Here is a 16,329-nt window from a genome sequence, read left to right as displayed (position 1 = left end):
TCTTGATAGTCACATATTCATGTATTGAAACGATGTATATTCTCATTTTCATTCATCACTCCAACACAAGACTGTAATCTATAGTTAAGACAAAGGTTTGGTCGAGAGGCGAGTTGTATTCGGACTCACTTCACTTCCTGTTCAGTCTTGTTGATGTGGTTCATCACAGCTCATTGCAGGATCTCCGACAGTGGAAGTGGAAATTTGCGTGAAGCTCATTTCCCCGCCATCATACCTGTCACAACCAAATTCATCTGTTAGTTGCTCTTTGTGTCACACTTTACCTGAACCAGGGTCTGTCTGTAGCTTTTTGCTGTAACGTCTCTGCCCTACTCCTTCTTTTCCCCCCCGAAAACAACCAGAACAGCATAAAGTCCCTCTCTCTGTCTGGTTCTGCAGCTTTCTTCCTGTTAAAAAGGTCATTTTTTTTCTTCCTTTGCACTCTCCCTTGTGTTTTTTCTCTAAAACAGCCTCCAGATACTACATAAATAAAATAAATTGGGGGGAATAGAACTCCCTGCTACGGTTGAAGGACATAGCTTTTATTAAACTACATCCATCTATGATCTGGACATGACTTTAGATAACTGTATGGCGAATGCACTGTTCACCCCGAACACGTCACGAGTTCATCCCAGAGACACAATCACACTTGCAGGCATGTGTGGCACTATGTGTACGTTCATAATTAGAAATAGTTGCCCCCCCCCTATTTTATTTTATTCTTTATTCTTAAGGTCATTTTGTGTTAATGAATATCATTTTAAGAGTTAATCTGTGGCAATACTAGGTAATATAGGGTTCGCCAGTAGAGGGCACTCGGTGCGTATCAGTGGCTGACTGCCGGGAGCGGAAGTCAGAACGTGATGCGGAAGAGAGTGAATCACCGAGCGTGCTCCGGACTGAACAATGTGTTTCTGTGTTGCAGGTAAGCTGGTGTTAGAAACTAGGTAAAAGTGATTGCCAACAGTCGTGCATGGTTATTAGTGCCTGAAAGAATAATTGATGTCAAGTGTAAGATTGTAATGAAGTTATGAAGGTATAAAAGTTACCGCGTTGGAAACCCAAAATGGCGGAATTGTATGCCGTCGCGGGCACATTAAAATACGTAAGCACTGTTATAAGTTGGATGTATATTACAGCAGTAGTTGGTATTTCTTTATTAATGTGATCCGTGATTGAAACTTTATTTTGCACGTTTGTACTTTAGGTCTACATATACATTATGTTCTTCTTTGTTAATAAGCGGAAGGGTTAAGATACTGTATGTGTTTGTCATGGAATTGTGGTTATGAGTGCACGTGTTTTACAGTATGGAGCGGAAGTCAGAACGTGATGCGGAAGAGAGTGAATCACCGAGCGTGCTCCGGACTGAACAATGTGTTTCTGTGTTGCAGAAAATAAATATGTTGCATGGGAGATGAGTGGCCCATAATTCTCATAAGTGTAACATATTTTGGCGAGCCAGCCAGGAGGTGGCGCTAGTGAGTCAACATCACCAACCACCTTCCTTCCCAAGAGACGAACCTTCATTCAAGACCAAAATGGAATCAACTGAACACCTACGTGATCAAGTGAGTACGGCTTTGTGGCAGTTGGATAGAGGGCTACTCGTGGACGTCTGCAGGCGACTAAAATGTTCCGGCCTGGACAGCGGAGACCCTCACAGCCAGACCAAGCGCACACTCATCAAGATGGCGGAAGGTATGTTTGATGAGATTGAGGATAGTGAAGAAGAGGATCAAGTGGAAAAGTTTTATAATGAGACAGCCACATATATCCTGGGATTAAACAAAGAGGAGAGCCAATCAGTTGAGAAAACCCCATCAAAAGAGTCAAAGAAGGACTCTGAGGACACCTTACCACAGGCCATTTCAGTAAAGATGACAGAATCTCCACCCAAACCTCGACCAGAGCCAATACAAACTCTACAAGAGGTGATGTTGAGAAGGGAGTTTAAAATCTGTGGGCAGATTGGAGAGCCTGGACAGAAGGAGAAGTTATCTTACCTCAGCTTAGTCCGCCAGATTGAGAATGGGACTGAAAAAGGACACTCAGAGACTGAAATAGTTGAAGCAGTAATCAGGGCCATTTGTCCAGGAATGCCCCTCAGAGACATGTTGGAGATAAAACGTGGGCTTACACTCACCAAACTTCTGACCATATTAAAGGGACATTACAAAGTAGATAGCCCTACAGAGCTTTACCATCAGCTGCTCAATGTTTCTCAAGAACCCAGAGAAACTGCTCTCAACTTTGTGTTTCGTGCAATTGAACTCAAAGAGAAACTGTTATGGAAAGCAGCAAATGAGGAGACTGATGAACTGTACAGCAGGGCCACCATCCAGCGCAAGTTTCTCCGCTCCATTGAAACTGGGCTGCTCAGTGATTCTATTAAATATCAGTTACAGCCCCTCCTCAACGACGTAAGCATAACGGATGAGGAACTGATCGAGAAAATCAATGAAGCGTCAAAACTAGAAAATGAGAGATCAGAAAAACGAAAAAGGTTGACTGCAGCTAGGATTCCAAGGGTGCAGGAACTCCAAACAGAATGTCAGGCAGCACCTGTTCAGAATCAATCCAAGCCCAAAGGACCTCCCACTGCAGTGTCCATGAAGTCAGTGAGGGGGTCAGAGACCAAGACAGACACCCAACAGATTATGGAAGAACTACGTAAAGAAATGAAACAAATGTTTATGGCTGCTATGGAAACTAATCCCCGCTCCATGAGACCCACACAGAGGGAAAAAGGCTGTAAAAGGTGTAGAGAAGAGGGAAAAGGAGAGAGCTGTGGGCACTGTTTCAAATGTGGGCGAGATGGTCACTACTCTCGTGGATGTCAAGCGCAGAGACCGTCGTCGGGAAACGGAGAGGGACTGCTGAGATGGGACCAGCAGTAGTCCAAAGTCAAGGGTCCCAAAGCAAACAGCCAAGCCCAGCACCAGCCACCAAAGGAACAACAGCCAACACCCTATCAGCCGAAACTGAAGTCTGCTACCTACCACCTCAACAAAAATCAAGGTTAGTCAGTCTAGTGGGCAACAGATGCATGGTGAACTGTGTTATGGACGATCAGCCGATCAAAGTATTATGGGATTCAGGGGCACAGTCCAGCATAGTAAATGAGAACTGGCGACAAAATTACCTTCCTCACACAGTTGTCAGACCTGTGTCAGAACTGTTAGACAACGAGACACTTTCAGTATTCGCTGCTAATGACACGCCCATTCCCTACATTGGCTGGATAGAGGTACGATTTAAATTGAACAGTGATTCGTCCTCCACAAATGAGCTTCAAGTGCCAATCTTAGTTTCCAGTGACTCAGCCGTGGCCGGAGACCCCATCATTGGATACAATGTTATTGAAGCTATTGTCAAACAAGAAGACATAAAAACTAAAGATGGAAGAAAACAGCTAGCCCACTACATGAGTAAAGCATTTGAAATAACTGTACGAACAGCTCACAATGTTGTAAAGCTAGTGCAGAACAGCAGTGAAGACTCAGAGATTGGTGTGGTACGGACTGGAGTAAAAAGACTGTCATTGCCAGCTAACCAAGTCACCACAGTCTACGTACGGTCACACGTTAGTCCACATGCACGAGGTCAGGACATGCTGTTTTCACCTGATGTGACTAATCCACCACCAGAGGGCGTAATCTTCAAAGATGTATTGGTACAAATCCCAAAGAGAAGAGTTCCTTATGTGCCCATCTCAGTGATTAACACTACAGACCACCCCATTTATTTGGAGAGTCACAAAGTGATTGGACACCTGGAACCAGTAAAAACTGTTTATGCAGCAGACATTCAGTCAAAAGTAAATGAGTTGAAGAGACAAGACATGAACAATACAGAATCTAAGTCTCCCAACCCAAGTGACACACAGCTCCGAGAGAATAAGCCGAGACCAACGTCATGGGATCCGTCAGTGGATCTCCAGCACCTGACAGAGAGTCAACAAGTCATGGTAAAGCAGATGTTGCGGGAGGAATGTGAGGCGTTTGCCTACGACAGCGACGATGTGGGCTGCATACCATCTTTGAAAATGCACATAACCCTCAATGATACAAGTCCTGTTCAAAAGACCTACATGTCTGTCCCAAAGCCCCTGCATAAAGAAGTTAAGGAGTATCTGCAAGACCTGCTGAACAGAGGCTGGATCACACCATCACGGTCCCCATACTCATCGCCTGTAGTATGTGTCCGCAAGAAAGATGGAACACTACGCCTTTGTTGTGACTTCAGAGAGCTTAATCGCAAGTCAGTTCCAGACCGCCATCCGATACCGCGAATTCAGGACATGTTGGATGCACTGGGTGGAAGCTCGTGGTTTTCAGTGTTAGACCAGGGCAAGGCATACCACCAGGGTTTCTTGGATGAAGAAAGTCGCCCCTTGACCGCTTTCATCACACCCTGGGGGCTCTATCAATGGGTACGCCTTCCCTTTGGCCTGAGCTCCGCACCCGCTGAGTTCCAGAGGAGCATGGAACACTGTTTGTCAGGTCTCAGAGACACTATCTGTCTCCCGTACCTGGATGACAACCTTGTGCACAGCTGCAAATTTGACGAACACGTAGAACACATCCGCCTTGTCCTCCAGCGTTACAAAGAGCATGGTGTTAAGTTGACTCCGAAGAAATGTGAATTGTTCAGGCACAGTGTGAGGTTTCTAGGCAAACTGGTAACAGGTGAAGGTTATACAATGGATCCAGCAGAGTTGGCCCCAGTGATGGCTTTAAAGGAGAAGACACCCACAACCGTTGGAGAGGTGCGTCAAATGCTTGGTTTCCTCTCTTATTATAGGCCTTTCATCCCCAACTTCTCCCGTGTAGCCCACCCACTCTATGGTCTGCTTAGTCCTCCACCTGCTGAGAACGACACTGCCCCAGTCTCCACTGTCAAGTCCAAGAAAAGAGTGAAAAAAAGCAACGGTCACTTATCATCACGAATGCCTATTAAGTGGACCAGCTCCCACCAAGAGATAGTGGACCAGCTCGTAAATGCACTTACCAGACCTCCTGTCCTTGGGTACCCAGACTTCACCGAGCCTTTCGTGTTACATTGCGATGCATCACAAGTTGGGCTAGGCGCTGTTTTATACCAGCGACAGCAAGGCAAGATGAGGGTCATAGGATACGGTTCTCGCACCCTGAGTCCAGCAGAGAAGAAGTACCACCTCCACTCCGGCAAGTTAGAGTTTTTGGCGATGAAGTGGGCCATTTGTGAACGTTTTAGGGATTATCTGTTCCATGCTCCATCATTCGTGGTGTATACTGATAACAATCCACTAACATATGTGCTCACTACTGCCAAGCTCAATGCCACAGGTCACAGATGGGTCGCAGAACTGGCCAACTACAACTTCACCATACGCTATCGTCCCGGCAAGACCAATGCCGATGCTGATGGTCTGTCGCGTATGCCCTTGGACATTGAGAGCTACATGGAGAGCTGTACAACACAAGTGGGACAAGAAGCGCTAAGTGCATCAATGGAATCCGTATTGGTGGAGCAAAGACTCCCTTGCCAAGGAATTGGAGTCATCCAGGTTAGTGCTTTAACATTGATCAAAGATTCTGACACAAATCAGTCCCTAACACCAGACCAGATCCGCAGAGCACAGGAAGATGATGAAGTCCTGTCAAGAGTGCTCTGGTACAAGTCACAGGGTAGAAGACCAAGTAGGACAGAGGTGAAGGCAGAACACCCCTCAGTAGCTGCTCTGCTTAAGCAGTGGTTGAAACTTGTCATCGACAAAGATGGTGTCCTACGCCGCCAAACAACCCGCCGAGTACAGCTATTGGTTCCTAGAGCCTATCGTCCCCTGATTTTCAAAGAGCTCCATCAAGACATGGGTCATTTAGGAGTGGAAAGAACACTCGACCTGATTAGGGACAGGTTCTATTGGCCACAGATGGCGAAAGAAATTGAACACTTTGTTACAGAAAAGTGTGAGTGCATCAAAAAGAAGAAGCCAAGTAAGCAGACGCATGCACCTCTGACCTCAATCCAGTCCACTCACCCATTCCAGCTTGTGTCCATAGATTTCCTTCACCTGGAAAAGTGTAAACATGGCTATGAGTACATATTGGTGGTCATGGATCACTTCACGAGGTTTGCCCAAGCTTACGCGACGAAGAACAAAACAGCTAAAACTGTCGCTGAAAAGCTCTTCAATGATTTTGCACTAAAGTTCGGCTTCCCAACGAGATTACATCATGACATGGGCAAAGAGTTTGAAAACAAGCTAATGGCCAGACTCAAAGAACTCTCAGGTATTCAGGGCTCTCACACGACACCCTACCACCCACAGGGTAATGGACAAGTGGAAAGATTCAACCGTACCCTGTTGTCCATGTTACGGACCCTGGAAGACAAGGAGAAAGACGATTGGAAAGAGTCACTGGCAAAGGTTGTTCATGCATATAACTGTACAAAGAGTGAGGCAACAGGCTACGCCCCATATTACCTCATCTTTGGACGTTCTCCACGCCTGCCCATTGACTTGTTTTTCAACCTGAAAAATGATGAAGTTCATGTGAACTATGATGACTACGTTAGCTGTTGGCAAAAGAGAATGCAGGAGGCCTACACCGTGGCTTCGAAAACAGCTACCAAAGAAGCTGCTCGAGGGAAAATCTACTATGACAAGAGAGTTAAAGGGAGAGATCTTCAAGTTGGTGATAGAGTTCTCCTTCGGAATCTCACACCTAGAGGTGGGCCTGCAAAGATCCAGTCCTATTGGGAGGACCAAGTCTACATTGTGAAGGAGAGGAAAGCAGATGACAGTCCAGTGTATCGGATTAGTCCTGAAAATGGTCGTGGTCGAGAGAAGGTGGTACATAGGAACCTCCTGCTGCCTTGTGACTTCTTACCTGTTGAAAAGCCACCAACACAGACTGCTCAGACCCGAAAAGACTCTCCATGTGTTACAAGGAAAAAGTCTCGACCTGCAGGGAGACAACAGCAACAGCAACCAGAGAACAATGACACGTCAGATGATGACAACAGTGATACTGGTACTTACCTGTGGCACCTCAGACCTGTTCCAGGAAGAATGCAGAGGAAGACTCGACTCAACCCCCTGGCGGAGCCATTCCAACCTCTACCAAGTCTGCACCAAGAAGAGGATTTGCCACTCCAGAGCGAAGAGGATTTGCCACTCCAGAGCGAAGAGGATTTGCCACTCCAGAGCGAAGAGGATTTGCCACTCCAGAGCAAAGAGCCGGTGACAGAACCACTTCAGAACTCTGACCTTGAACTTGAAAGTTCAGATAGTGGTGAGCCTCATATGGACATTCCAGGTGTGAATGAGAGTGAGACTGACACTGTGAGACAGCGACCCCAAAGACTGAGACAGCAACCAACAGTTCTGAGTTATGACACTTTAGGTCAGCCGACGTTGGTTCAAAGGGACTTGAAGGTTGCAAAGACTCATGTTATTGAGAGTAATGCCTTTTGGAGACCATGGGCTGTGGAAGTGTGTTAAAAGTTTGTTGTTGACTATGTACTGTAAATAGAAATGTCAGGAGACATTTAATTTTGTGAGGGAGAGTGTGGCACTATGTGTACGTTCATAATTAGAAATAGTTGCCCCCCCCCTATTTTATTTTATTCTTTATTCTTAAGGTCATTTTGTGTTAATGAATATCATTTTAAGAGTTAATCTGTGGCAATACTAGGTAATATAGGGTTCGCCAGTAGAGGGCACTCGGTGCGTATCAGTGGCTGACTGCCGGGAGCGGAAGTCAGAACGTGATGCGGAAGAGAGTGAATCACCGAGCGTGCTCCGGACTGAACAATGTGTTTCTGTGTTGCAGGTAAGCTGGTGTTAGAAACTAGGTAAAAGTGATTGCCAACAGTCGTGCATGGTTATTAGTGCCTGAAAGAATAATTGATGTCAAGTGTAAGATTGTAATGAAGTTATGAAGGTATAAAAGTTACCGCGTTGGAAACCCAAAATGGCGGAATTGTATGCCGTCGCGGGCACATTAAAATACGTAAGCACTGTTATAAGTTGGATGTATATTACAGCAGTAGTTGGTATTTCTTTATTAATGTGATCCGTGATTGAAACTTTATTTTGCACGTTTGTACTTTAGGTCTACATATACATTATGTTCTTCTTTGTTAATAAGCGGAAGGGTTAAGATACTGTATGTGTTTGTCATGGAATTGTGGTTATGAGTGCACGTGTTTTACAGTATGGAGCGGAAGTCAGAACGTGATGCGGAAGAGAGTGAATCACCGAGCGTGCTCCGGACTGAACAATGTGTTTCTGTGTTGCAGAAAATAAATATGTTGCATGGGAGATGAGTGGCCCATAATTCTCATAAGTGTAACACATGCTATCGGATCGTGTGGGGAAAACCTATTGGAAACCGTGCACACACAGGGAGATCATGCAAATGAAGACTATACTGCGCATCGGTTAAACCTGCAAACATTTCAATCTGTTGAATCTTATGTGAAGCTCGCAAAACATCAACATTGATGGCCCTTCATTTCTGTGTTTGAACAGGTGGATTTTTTTTCCCTTCGTGACATCGGTGCTCACTAACATACAGCTGCTCGCCTTTTGAGCAAAAATCTGAAAGAAGCCAAAAGTTTGCACATTGAGCATTCAATCAGCGACGGAGGGACACGTTTTGAACCTCCGTGTGCTTCCTTGCCACCACTAACCCTTTTATGCCTCCACTCTTGCGGAATACCAGGAAATAAAGCAGTAAACGTGGGCGTGGGTGTGCAAGATATGATAAGACTTTATTGATCCCCGAGGGACAAATTGACATGTAACTTCATCATTCTCTGCAAAGGTTTCATTCAGGCTAGTTCGATGGGGAAATCTGAAACAAAAGAAAATATGAGGTGGGAAACAAATTAAGACTCTTTATATGGAGCCAGTTTCACTCGTTGTGGGGAAAATACCATTTTCATTGGACAATCAACTTTATTTTAAACAGCAACAGTTTAATTCACGTTTAAGTTCGAGATCTTAGTTCAAACCTGTACGAAATATTATTTCAGTTTGGTCTCGTAGAAAAGCTATTACCCGATAAAGCTCAAGTTATTGGAGAGTATAATGGCTTCCTTTTGATTTAAAAAGAAAAGAAAAAAACCCTCACAAATCACATTGATAAAAACCTCTGTTTTGATCAAAATTGATTTTAAAACGCTTGTTATGTGGTTTCCTTCCCAGCGATTCCAGTTTTAGCGTCATGACTTCCTGAGCCAGTCGTCGGTACACAGGCACCCTCCGGGAAGCAGCGCGACTCTGGCGGCAACTTTTGCTTATCCCCTCTATCTTCTGAATTCCCTCCCTCTCCATGACCCTTAAATGTTCCTCAAAAACCTCTGGCTGGGTCTCGTCATGCCCATCCCAGGCCCACAAGCAAAAAAAAAAAAAAAAAAAAGAACGCCTCTCCCTGCTTGACCTCAGTGTGCCTGCCTGCCTGCCTGCCCGGGCTTTAATCCCGATCAAGCTTGTCTAGACCTCTCATTACCAGCACATAATCAGGGGGCAGAGGGAAGGATGGGGCCGGAGGGAGCCGTGTGGTGGGAGGAACGAGGGGAAGATGCAGGGGAAAGTGACCCTGACAGTGACCCACACATTCATTCCACTGTTTACCCTCTCAGTAAACAGACAGATGACACAGACAGTCAATACACAGGATGGAAGAAGGATGTAGGGGGCAGAGAGGAGGCAGGGGAGAGTAGAGGGAGACCAGACATAAACAGAGGATTACACAGAGAAAGGGAATCCTCAACAGAATGCATCTTGAAAATCTCCAAAGAAATTTTCAGGAATGCTACGAGAGCTTAAAAGGAACCCCGTGGCTTCGAACCAACTACTTCCTTGATGATTTTATGAGATTTTAAGCTCTATTGTAACCTTTTCAGGAAAAAATATGGGTGTCTAGCGTCTCACCAACAACCACAATGTCTTATTGATGAGCTCAGTATTTTATATTGGAATACAGTAGCCATTTATTTTAGCTTTGAGAAATGTAATACTCCCTCCAAGCAACTTAAAAAAAAAGTGTTTTAAGGTGAGGAGAAAGGAAGTTCTTCGATTAAATGGTGGAAAACATAAAAACAGAACTTTTTCACAAACACACAATAAAAAAATAAAAGTCCAAACAGAATATAGATGCTGGGAGAGAAAGAACAATGAGGAAAAACACAAGTAACACCAATGAAGAGAAGAAGCAAACTGATCAGAGTGGGGAGGACAACTATGTACTCACACGGCAACGAGACACAGCTGACAACAATCAATAATAATCAGGGGAGGAGCAGGAGAACAGAGGAACATGAAAAGACACTGAACGTAGGCAGAGTAAAGGCCGATTCATCCTCCATTAGAACAAGAAGGAAGTTCGGCGCTCCGGGGTTTTGCCGAACAAAGTGACATCATTCTCTTCAGCCAGCTCCCTCTGGACAAAGAGATTGGGTTCCGCTTTTCGAACCGTCCGAGCAGAACTACGTCGGAACGGCACTGCCCAAACTTGGGCACTGCCTTGTGCTGTGCATGCATAGTCCAGCTTTCTAATGACTATCAGTCATATTTTAATCATAATTAGCATGTAGCCTCACTACTGTATGAGCCACGCAGCTCATTAACATGCCGGAGGGTCGATTTACGTGACTCCCCTGAATGCATCACTCAAAGTTCTCAGCTCCTGCTATTAAAACCGGACCAACATGGCGGCTCGGACACAAACGTTCTCTTTTATCACTGAAACAGTTTGGCGAAATGCATTTCTGAAGCGAGAAATGAGTTGTGCAGTTGAAAAGTTAAAGCAAAAGTGCTTGCCATGAGGGGGCGTGGCCTGCGACTTCATACTTCGCCAAAGCGATGATTTAACTCTTCAACTGCACAGCTTGTTTCTCGCTTCAAATGTTTCCAGAAATACATTTCGCTGAACTGTTTCAGTAAAAAAAGATTGGTCGCCATGTCGGTCTGGATTTAACTGCAGGTTTTACCATAGCTGGCAGCCCCCGAGTGATGTGTTCAGGGGCATCACGTGAATGCCATTCAATGCTACATGCTACATACTTCAAGGCTCACACAGTGGCGAGGCTACATGCTAAACATGATTGAAATATGACTGATACAGTCATTAGCAAGCTGGAATATGCGTAAATACAAAACAAATATTCCCTGTGACGGACACAGCCGAAGTATTCGGTCCTTAAAATAACAACAATGTTTGCCTATAGTGTCAAGACTCCCGGTCCATTATCCCCTGGGACTTGGCAGCTTTATGAATGTTCTTCCCCATTGTTAATGCTTATATTATTTTTCGCTGGTCATATGTGTGTGTGGTTTAATTACAAAAACAAACAACAGCACCCATTAGCGGACCAACCCACTAACTATATTGTTTTAAGCATTAATGCCACATTCGTGTAACCCCTTTTAAAATGTTGGACCAAACATTTCCTGAAATGAAAATGAAAATATGATGTGTTTTCACCTTAAACATGTCTCTACTCACATAGGCAGTTCAAATCAGTAAGGACTGCTCGGATTTTAACATGTTTTTGAAACATGAAACAATTGTACTTAATTTTTACTCTTCAAATTACATCTTTACACTTTGAGGAAGTGAGATGACAAGTGAGTCGAGTGAGAGCTTTGGGTTTGAGTTATGACCTTCTTTTTTGTGGAGCAGTTCAGGGATGCTGTAGGGGTTAAAACACTCACTTCATAGCGAGAATCTACCGGTTCAAGTCTGCAGAAGGCTTTGGGAGCTTTCCTGAGTGGAGAATTGCTTGTTCACCCTCTGTTCTGGGGTTTTGTCTGGGCACTACAACTCTCTCCCGCTGCCAAGGAAATGATTTGAGTATAACCGGTGAATCCAAATTGCCCCCAAAAAATAGAATGTGTCTGTCTGTCCAAGGTGTACCCTGTCTTCATGCACTGTAATCTGGATTATGTTCCAGCGCATCACAATGAATCTATGGAGAGACTTGTTGGCTATTTAGATCGTTCTATGAATGCTGCAAGAAAAATTGCACATTTGGGAAACCAATTCAGTCCTGCAACTCCATTTACATGCATATTTTACCACTTCTATATAGGCAAGGTACTACCCAGTCTATAAGCATTGCAAAGACAAACTGCCTCCCATAAGAGCCAATGATAAAGGACATCTGCCATGTTTAAAATCTGATGGCGTACTGCTCCAATACCAGCGTTCTGTGTTGTTGTCTCGGGGTTTTCAGGGGTAACAAATCCAAACTCGTTCTCATGTTTCCTCATTTCAGAGTCCCCTTGGTAACAGCGGTGATAAAACGCCTTCTTCAACGGTGGGGGAATCACTGCAGGAGATGGAGTCTACCTCATCCTGAAAAACTCGGAAACAGTCAGAAGACGCCTGATGGTACAAACACTGAAACGTCTCAGTGGGACTGTTTTGTTTTTGTTTTGCCGATCAGCAATGACTTCCTGGCGTTTCCACTGGTTGACAGCCAACAAACATTTTCACATTTCGCTGTTTACACTTTTCTTCCTGTGAACACACAGCATGGAACTCGCTAATTAGCGAGCTCTGGAGGTAATGCTGGGTCATAATTCCCTGCATTTCAAGCTTCATGTTGATCGGACTATGAATTTAATCCAGTGAGACACGGTTTTACCATAAACTGCACTCAGTAATGGTCAAATTCCACTTTTTTGCTGGTGTTGATAAACAATCAAACCAGAAAGGTCAAGCTAAGAGGAAATTAACAGATGTAATCATTGTTGATGTGACGGGGTTTACCGTCATGAGCTCAATCCAATTACCACACAGGCTCAGTATCTGCTAAGCCGCAGCTCCAGTTGAGATTAACATGAGCATGAGAAGATATGATGAGGGGCTGAAGCGCACCAACTAATGTCAACAGCCGCCCGCGTCCATCTGCTCCAAACATCACGATCACACGCGGGCTTTTTCATAAGTGAGCCTGAGCACCAAACTGTGCCATTGTCTTTGGTAGCGTCGTCCCATATGCAGAATTCACAACATGGCGGGAATTTCTTCAACTTTCTGCAGCAGAACTTGTCCTCCTACACTCCTGCTTTTTCTCTCTCTCTCTCTCTCTCTCTCTCTCTCTCTTTCTCACGCACACATTCACAAATCCCGTCTATACGATCAAACGGAGTGCCGGGAGTCTGCGCCTGCATACAGTCCCACACTCCAACGCACTGTGGACGGCCTATAAATACACAACGAGCTGCGTTAGTATTCAGGGTGACAAGGAGCCTGTTTCACTACGTTTCTGAAACATGCATGTGGGGCCTACTTCTTTTTTTTTTTTTTTTCCCCTCAGCCCCGTGCTGCTCTCGTTTTCCTTCTGATTCTTCTTTCCTTCCACACCCTCACCCTCGTGTCCTTCGCCTTTGCTTCTTCGGTCTTCATCTCCCACCCCTCCCTTTATCCCTCCGCTTCCTTCCCACACTCATAATTTAGATTCCTCTCCTTGCAAACTCGCATATATTCCTCATCTCGTCCCACTCTCCGCGGCCTCCTAATTACATCTGCATGCTGCAGCTCTTTGGCCGATACTTTTGCCGCCACCGGAGTGCTTCTCCGCCGGCCTGATCTACATACAGGGGAGCTTAACGGAGATGCTCTAATTGGCTGTCTGGTCTTTATTCATTGTGGTAATTGCTTGTCTGAAAGTGTCCATACAAGGGTTGACTGACCCCCCCATGGGAGAAGTATATTTCCTCACCTGTCACTCACTGTCGCCCACCCAGAGTCCCTCTGTTGAGATCAATGAGGCAATAGAAACTCAAAATGACACAAATTAAAGATTTTGTGGGGATCACCGATTTTCTAATACTGGTGTTTGTTTGTTTGTTTTTCCAATTTGGCAAAGCACTCAAAATGAAGACTCCTCATTACACTGGCTTTAATATTTCATGAAGATTTTTTTTTTTTTTTTTTAATCCTTCTTGAGAACAAGTGGAAAACATACCGTTGCCATTATTCGACCATGCTGGCTTGTATGATGACTGGTGATTTCATATTGCCAAGCGTGATTTGTTCAAGTCTTCAAAAGGGAGAATTGTTTGGGGTTTTTTCAACTTGTGTCTTTCATCATTTTAGGCCCCATTTACATGACGTCTAAAAGTGATAATGTATAACTTTGGTGGCCTCCTACGTGACAACAGTGCTCAGAGCCACTAAAGACACAACAACCAAGGCCATGGTGAATAAATCTCTTCTGCACATAAAGGAGTAAACGGGCAATAACAACAACAGTGGCCTCTAGAGCATCATGACTCTGTCATTAGTCTGATATTCTCCTGGGATTTGTTCATTGTAAAGTAAATTAGTCACCCGTAATTCCAATCCAAGCTGGAGTTTGCGTGTTCTCCCCAAAGTGTGGGTGGATTCTCTCACTCTGGTTTCCTAAAAACATGTCTTTGACCTTAAATCGCCTCGAGGTGTGAATATGAATTTCTGTGTGCGTCTACCAATAGACTGGCCACATGTCCCTGGTGTGACCTGCCATGTTAGCTCGGATCGGCTCCAGTGCCCCTGCGACCCTGAACCGGATGAAGTGCTGCTGAAGACGGATAAAAAAAACTCGATCTTGTCAAGGTATAGTAGTCTTATCCATCTTTCTTCACAGTGGAAGGCTTATCCTTCTTTTTTTTTTCTTTTTTCAAAAACGTTGCAAGACGTCAGGCTTACAGGTTTTCTCAAGGCTAAAAGCCAGTGCAAGCACAAACACAGTAGTTTGCGTCAGGCCCCATGTATTCAAACTCTCACCTGCAAAAGTCATCTCTTTTTATTATACATATCAAGGTATAAACATATCTATATGAAAGGAGAAGAGACAGATTAATTGAAAGAGAGTGTTTTCATAGAGGGAGGAAATGGAGTACTACCAAAAAAAAAAAAAAATCCTTGGGGCACATGTGAAGAAATATTCACCCTGACAGACTGACTCAATATGAAGGACACATACAGTTCTTTCTTGATGCCCTTTGATGAATGTATAGGTTGCTACTGCCCTGCACTCAGCGGGGCTATCGGGGGCAGGATCGGCTGATGCAGTTAGAAGGGTGAGTGCATTAGCATGTGTTGCCCTCCCTGACCTGACCTGCTGCTAAGGCGACAGTGAAACCGGTGACAACTCCCCCCTCCAGGGAATGGATTTAAAAAAAAAAAAAAATATATATATATATATATATATATATATATATAAACAGCAACATAAATATAGTCCATATACAGGTTAATTTAATGCACACTGAGATGATTTGGGCAATATTCACTGTAGCATTTGTTTGCCCTGTAACCAAAACTGAGCATAGAAGTTCCCTTGTGGCTGTCGCTGACTCACAACTAATGATATTATTATACAGCTACACAAGGCACAGCTCCCTGTTTGTTCTCAAAACATCCAGCCTATTTTTTAATGTTATTTTGAGAAATTTCTCATTCAGGGATTGAAATTAAGTGAAGCAGCAACTTTTTGAAAACGGCTCCCCAAGGTGGAACGACGCGTTTTCACCTGAAGCGTCGCGTAAACGACGAGTCTCGGTTTGCGATGTGCGAAAAACAATCCACCTTGCATGATGTGACGGTGGGATGATATTGCAGAACAAATGCAGGAGACGTTTGGGTTGGTGCTGCTGTAAACTTTGCACCCTCACCCTCCAAACAAACCAAAAAAAAATCAAGTCATTAACATTCTCCTCATTGTTGTTTGCTGCTTCTCAGACAACAGGCTGCATCTCAATAGGCCTTTCATTGAGACAGTTGGGGAGTCAATTAGCTTATCTGGCCACTGGGCAATATCTGCCTTGATGTTGTTGTTGTTGTTTGTCCCCAGTTCCTGGCGTCGGTCGGAGCGGTTCCCCTTACACCGAGTCACGTAGAAGAATGTCGGCCACTGATAACAACACCTGAGCCTCTTATTAAAAGAGACCTCAAACACATGCCCGGTGCCGATCTCAGCGCCCCCCCCCCCACACACACACACACACACACACACACACACACACACACACACACACGCATTCCCCTGGGCTGTAATTGAGAGCCGCGAGCGCCCCTCCCCCACCCAAACAGATAAACAAGACCTATTGATTCAATGTAATTTGACTCAGTGGGTGCCATAATGACATTACAGGACAGGATAGCGATTGTGCATGTGTGTGTGTGTGTGTGTGTGTGTGTGTGTGTGTGTGTGTGTGTGTGTGTGTGTGTGTGTGTGTGTGTGTGTGTGTGTGTGTGTGTGTGTGTGTGTGTGTATGCAGGAGCCTGCTGAGGTGAATGATGACACACCATTCAGCCATGCCAGGGGAATTTAGCT

The sequence above is a fragment of the Blennius ocellaris genome (genome assembly GCF_963422515.1).
Source record: "Blennius ocellaris genome assembly, chromosome: 20".
Taxonomy (NCBI): domain Eukaryota; kingdom Metazoa; phylum Chordata; class Actinopteri; order Blenniiformes; family Blenniidae; genus Blennius; species Blennius ocellaris.
The sequence above is the reverse complement of the archived record's forward strand: the minus strand, read 5'-3'. Positions refer to the sequence as shown.